The sequence below is a fragment of the Halictus rubicundus genome, chromosome 3 (assembly GCF_050948215.1).
Source record: "Halictus rubicundus isolate RS-2024b chromosome 3, iyHalRubi1_principal, whole genome shotgun sequence".
Lineage (NCBI taxonomy): Eukaryota > Metazoa > Arthropoda > Insecta > Hymenoptera > Halictidae > Halictus > Halictus rubicundus.
In genome coordinates this window covers 7284030-7291144 of record NC_135151.1, presented here as the reverse complement: position 1 = coordinate 7291144, position 7115 = coordinate 7284030, and positions in this window count along the sequence as shown.

The following is a 7115-nucleotide window of genomic DNA, read 5'->3' as shown; positions in this document are numbered from 1 at the left end:
GGACGTGCGCGCCGGAAAAATCGGAACATATAAGCAGATAAAAAATCTGTTGACGCACTTTACACGATCGAGTGGAAAAAGATCAACGTTGTTTGTCCGATCAGAGCCGACGGAAGACGAGTTAGGTTTCCGCTGACGAAGAACAACTGTCTCGCCTGGGCGTGTTTCCTCTTATAACGTTAGCAGCGGTTCTCAATCGACCCTATCGGCGGTCCCGGTTTCGTCATGGCGCCAGGCAAAGATCACTATGTTTTCGTGGAGATCCGGGAGGAAAGCGACGCGATCGACACGATCGACACCTCGAATAGAGCTGAAGAGCCGCGCTTGCCGAACGAGGAGGAAAGCCGTCACGGGGAAATTGGCTGAACGAAACGCACGCTGCTCTGCCGGTCGCGACGAAGGTGGGCGAAATTTATGGCGTAATCCCAACGCCGCGTGACTCAAGCCGCTCCAACATTTTTCTACGGCACTTCCTGCGACGCCGGATTGACGGCACCGTAATCAGGAAACCCAGTTATACGGCTAATTAATGGGACCGACGAGGTCCCGATCAGAGAACGTCGATGACGCCTGACAGCTGGAGCTACGGCGCTCCGACGTTGCGAAATATTCTAATCACTAGATCTCGAAGGAAAATAATATTCTTTTAAGTCACCTATGAGGCACTGGAACCGAGTAAATATTTCTTTCTTTCTTTAGTAATTTGAATACGTTCATAGTAACTAGACTGCGCATTTCACGACAGAAATGAGTAAGTTAATATTTTTGGCTGAGTCACAGTTACACATGGTGGGCATTATGACATTCAAAAGTCTCTGCGGTGTTAAGAAATTTATTTCATTTCAAATGAAAAATAAAGTCGTTTGAATTTGTGCAATTTTGAGAAAAACTGTTTAATAACAAAAGTAGGATCTTCGGAGAAAGATAAGTTCAAGAATGTGAAATTAAAGACTTGGGCACACACAGAATATTCTAATATTTTTTTTTACACGACTCTACAGGAGTTCAAAAATTGACAATTCCACAACAGTAATTCCATATTCCATTAATTCTGCGGAGTTCTGTACCGTCTCACCAACTATTCAATCAACGAAAGAGTAAGATTGAATATCGAAACTGAGCGAAAATATGGAAGACAATGAAATGAATAATTATAGTCGCAAGAGGTAATTGTTGGCGTTTTCACTCGTTGTACACGTCTTGCGGATAACATCTTCTTGTGTCACTGTCGCCACGGTATTACATTTCGCACTTTGGCCACGTAACAGTTCCATTAATTGCGTGTCGGTTTTATAACGCGCTTTCGCGCATTTTAGATGAACGCGTTGATTCATTGTTCTGACGTTCGTCATGTCGTCATTTGTATCTTTTTGTCGGCGGCAGGTGTTGACGACTTTTCCGAGGAAATTGACGGCGGAATGCATTCCCCGGGATTCGTTTGGCCGATCGAGTTCACGGGGATTGTCACTTTCGCTTTCACGATCGCGTGGCCACGACAAAGACCGCGGCGAGCTTCATCCGAGAAAGGCCAACGAGTTTCTTCCTCCGTCGATCGAGCCGAATGCGTTTACGTAACAGCGTCCCGAGCACACGGGCCTACGTGTTACACGTATCCTTTTGCCCACTTGGAACCCGAGTGTTATAACCGAACAACGTGTCTTTTCCTTGTCGAGTGACGGCGACGATCGGCGATCAATTTAATATTTTATACAGAAGAACTTGTATTTACTAGTAGGAAGAAAAGGAAAGCTTTCTGGGAAGAGAAATTAGATTTATTCGGCTGTAGATCGTCGAGAGAAAGACATCCGAGAGACTGCCAAGGCTGCAGGAAGAGGAATATTCAAAGGACCTCGAAAGTTCTATAGAACTCCAAAAAAGAAAAGAAAATTCTTCAAATTAATTTCTAAGGGACCACAAAAATCCTTGGAAGAATTTTCTACATAGGTCCGTGAAGAGATTCACAAAGGAATTTCGAAATCTAATAAAAGGATCCTCAGGAGATCCAAAGTAAATTCTAAAAATGCCTAAAAGGACCAAGTGTTCTCCAAAGTTCTGTTAAATAAATTCCTTAAAATGACACAAGAAATTTGGAAAAGGGCCCTTCAAGAAATTTTGAAAGGATCTTGAAAGAATTCACCTTCACGGTCCCAGAAGGATCTTCAAAGAAACCCCGAAGGACCTTGAGTAGTTTTTCCAAAATGTCCTTGAAATTATGCTTTAGAGGATCTAATCTTGATCTCCTATCTCCAGAAAATTTTACAAGCCCTCAGGGTCGACGGACAATGACGAAATTTGGTTACGCCACTGCACAAAGTGCGTAGAAGCTTTTTCACATGTGCTAGATTTACCAGTAGATTAGAATCTTTTAGTCAGACCGTCTTACTAATCCACTTCAAACTTATTTTGAAACAACGTGCTATTATTGGCATTTTACACAATGTATTATTGTTGTGCATCAGACCTTATGATTTGTATATCAATTTCCTGGTGCGATTACTATTACCTTCGCAAGAGGAAAAACAACATTTTCAGGAACTATTCCTATAAATCCTTTTGAAATGGGAAACATTGTTTTACATTTTGTATAAATCTTGTCTTTTAATCATGAATCTTTCTCGTTGAAAAATGTCTGCAGATTTGAATCAATGGAGAATTTGAAGCAATATCGTGGTGTTTTGTTTTCAATATTGTTTGTTTGCGTTGTTTGCCGGCTCGAACCCATCGCTAAGCGTATGCATATCAGTCCGCAGACCGAATAAATATATCTTCTTTACTTTCTCCGGTTAGCTCGGCCACGGAACTTCCGACACTCTCGCTATCTGTTCGGATCATGGCGTCCGTGTGTTTATAAACAGCCATACCTGCGACGCGCGGTCGCGTTACGTTCGCAAGGTGCTTTATTTTTGCAAAAGGACAATGGTTACGACATCGGCGCGAGCTTTTTCCGACAGGAGAAAGTCGTCGATTTTAACGATCCTCTTGTGAAAACGATCGGATCGACTGATTAAAAAAAAGAACGTTTGGTAATTTTCCGTCGGACAAAACGAAATATATTCACCTGCATGAAAGTGTGGCATTCCGTCATTGCGCGTTATGTCATGCAGCGGTGATCAAGAGCCTGTTTAAAAACTGAACGACCGTGTTAATTACTCCTGTAATGTGTCGAAATAATATTTTATAACGATAGTTAATCCAGTTTGCGAATCGAAAAAAATTGTGCAATTTAGTTCGGTGCGGGGAAAATCGATTACGAAAAGGCACGAACCGACAGAAACATTTCTGATTGATTGATAGCAGGTACAAGCTTCTTATTTCAGCTGAGAAAATGGGCAATTTTTAATAAGTGAAATCAATAACCCTTTGTGGAGATTGAAAAATTATTCCTAAAGAGATTAAAAAAAAATCGTAAATCGAGAAAATTTAAAGTTGCAGGAATCCCAAAGCTGTGAAGACAACAATACATTCGAAACATTTGGATAAGTCCAAACATAATTGGGCTATGATATATTAAACTATAAATCAGTTCAATCGGGATTAGTCACCTGACGCATAAGATGCAATTTCTATTCTTTTTGTTTGTGAAAAATCTGCGATTACTTTTTTGTTTCACCTTAATAGAATAATTTGACATGCATTTGCTGTTACAAATATATACATTTTTATTCTGGATATCGATTACAATTACAATGTACTAACATTTTTCAATGAACCACTTCATTACATTCCAACTGACCCTATCGACGTCGCGCGAGATATTTCATCTGTATTTTAGTTTTACCATCTTGCCAAGAACTAGGTGTCGAGAATACCGACTAAGAAAGTGAACGCAACATGTCAAGTCTTCAGCAGAAAATCGAATCGGCTAATTGACTCAATTAAGTATGCAAGAGGCTCGAATCGTTAATACCGTGCTCACACGGTTGTTGTGCAGAAAATGTTTCCCGCGTTGATTGCCGAAGTGGAATCCCCGGTGGAATGAGTCAATTTGACGCGTTCCAGATTGCGTGGAAATTGCGATGCGCTCTTCCTCGTCTATGCGCATCGCGAGGGATGCAACCGAGCTCAGCTGTCCAAGTTTCGCAACGGTGTGATTTAAGAGCCAAGACTCCGTAGATTCGCGATAAGATAGAGTGACCACGTTACCGACAAAAATAGGCGAGAAATGGTTTCACGTGCCTCAACTTTTCGTCCTTATATGAGAATATTTTTCGCTGGGAAAGGGCTCATTCGAAAGAAGAAGTTTCAATCTAGCGCGCGCTGGTCATGAGCTGACGAGATTATGCGGATATTTGTTAATATAAGCGTTAGAAGTAGGCCAAAAATCCAAGCATTTTTATGCCATTGGATGAGTTTTCTGGATGAAGTCGAGAGTAGCGAGCGCTAGAAAATATCTCCAGCTGCAAATTGAGCTATATTTTGATTCTCTGCGAAATAAAGCCAAAAACTTGAAGCACGTTTCTGGCGACAGAATTCATAATATCGATAATACAGAGCAAAAAGTGTGACAAGATTAGTCACAGACTTAAGACACGTCGGATCAAGACCAAAACGGATCTTAAGTCAGTGACTGAAGGCTGTGAACGGGAATTATACAGCACTTACTGACCTGCTGACTCTGCAAAAGTCACGTGACTACCGTTGGCTCTTAACGGTAGTGGCTTTATCATCGTATTCCCTATCCGGAGATCGCTCATCTGACACCTGGTTGTTAGTTGCTGTATTAATCGTTGGTCCACGATACTCAACAGTTATCTACGACGTCCTCGAGCAGGTGGAACACTTTTTTACCACCTTGGAATATCTCTGGATCGATTGGACACAGGTGGGTGAAGGTGGTCAATTAAAATCAGCGGTTCTCATGCTTTCTCGTATTTATTGAACACAGTTGCGTAGACCTAATATCCTTATTATGTAAGCCGAGAGATAAAACAGCAAGGTAAAAGCGTGAATTGCGGTAAACGCACCGCGCATACTTGAAATGCCTGCAACGAAAATGGCGACGTTTAGGAGTTTGCATGATGTGTGACGGTAAAAGTGTAGGTTTTGCTGGTGGCTACGAATATTATGCGTTCCAGTATCTTTCATTGACAGAGCGCGGCGTAAAGCAACTGTCGGGACAAACTGCCCTCGGTTTTCGCATTTCTGCGTTATGCTAATTTGCGAGCGCAACAAGAAACGATAGACAAAACGACAAGACTGATGCAAACGCGTTACGTTACCCAAAAACGTTCCTTTCACGTTTGTAGTAACTATTATTCATTTCACTTATCGATCGCCTATAAGAAAATTGTTGAAGCTCAATTGGGACATTTTAAATTGCTGTGATTAATCCTCGAGCTTCGCTCGAAAACTTTCCAATGACAGCCCGAAAAGATATTATGTGATCGTTCGAGATTAATGTTCCAATAAAACGTTTTCAAACGCCATTTCGCTGAACACAATTTCATGCATTCATTACATAAACGATGGCAGGGTCACGTAATAATCGTAAAAGTGTTTATACCGAAGAAATACCTCTCTCGGGAAAATGAACATTGGGAAAACACGTTCGCGTTTTCTGTCGCAGTCGACTCAATTATCAAAGTTTCGTCAATCGCGAACGAAATTTGCATTCTAACTTTTCTCGACGGTTTCTGAAAGATGAAAGGCTGCTCTATCATGTGGCCTAATTCGATTATCTTCAGACCTTCTACTTCAAAAATAATTCGAAATTGTTCAGCTCTCCTTAACAAAAAAAAAAAATAAATAAATAAATAAATAAATATTCAAGCGAATTCAAATTTTCAGAACTTTCTTGAAAAAACTATACCGTTCATTTGGGAAAGTCTGCAAAATAATTCTACGTGAGAATTATTTGCACAGCTTTCACGGTTGAAGTAGAAAAAATTCTTGAAGATGAGAATGTGTATTCTATGTGTTTCTTCTTTTATTTCGTGTTAGAAAAGAAAATAGTTAATGGACAGCGTTGTAGTTCGATGTTTATTGTTTACCGTTCTACCGAGGACTCGCGTGACTATGCACGGTACGAAAGCGATCACTATAACCGTGGGCGTGAGAGGGAGTCGGCGTCCTTCGGATCGCTCTGTTGCGCAACTCGCGAACTTGTGAAATTTCCGGATGAAAGGGTACACAGTCCAAGACCTTAAACTTTGCAGCTGCCATTCCCACTTAGGCTTCTCGGAAGACGAATCGCCGATCACTGGGATATCCGCCAATGTGGAAAGTTGATTGCCTACCGAACAGATAGCTGAACATCTTTTGTGGACTCAGCGATTAACAACCGTAAACGTGTTAATGCATCTCAACCGATAGCAATCCTAATGTATTGAGGCTGTCCGAATAACAGATATGGCTATTGAGTCTTTCCGTCTTTTATGGGCCGTTTGTGTAAACAACAAGCCGCGGATGCTAATGAGAATTTCCAGTTTTAGATGCACGTTTCTAAAAACGGAAAGCATTCGTTTTCTTCTGTGTAATGAAAGCCTCGTTACAATTAAACTGAGGATCTTAATGAGTCGGATGAGAATTTTCTGCGTTGATGCGTTCACCATTTGTGAACGACAGTCTTTTCAAATGTTAGATACATTTTTCTTGGATAAGTAGATTGTATATTAAAGTCATAGATTTTGTGAAGAAAAATGTTGCACTGATCTTATGTTGTTTAAATAATTAAATAAAGTCTTTAGTATGAGCCTGATGTTGTGAATATTGTAACATTCGTCTTAAAAAATCTTATCAGTCTGAAAGTCTACTGAAGATTGATAGCGAGTCGATCGAACAAGAAGCATGAGTAACTGTGAGCAAACGTAACAATTAACAGGAGTCAACATATGAAATTTCAATATCAACATAAACTTAACTGAAAAACATTGAAACTTAACTTGAAATTCTTAAAACTTAACTTGAAACGATTAACCCTTTCAACAGAACAAGTAACAAACTATTTAAAAGCAACAGAAGAATAATTAACGATAACAGTGTTAATTACAACTACAAATTACAAATTAAATTACAACTATAATTAATAATTAATCTCTGTGTATTTACAGACTGTCTGTGTCAAACTTAATTTTAAAAATGCGACTTCGACTTGAAAGGGATCTCTGAAAAATTAT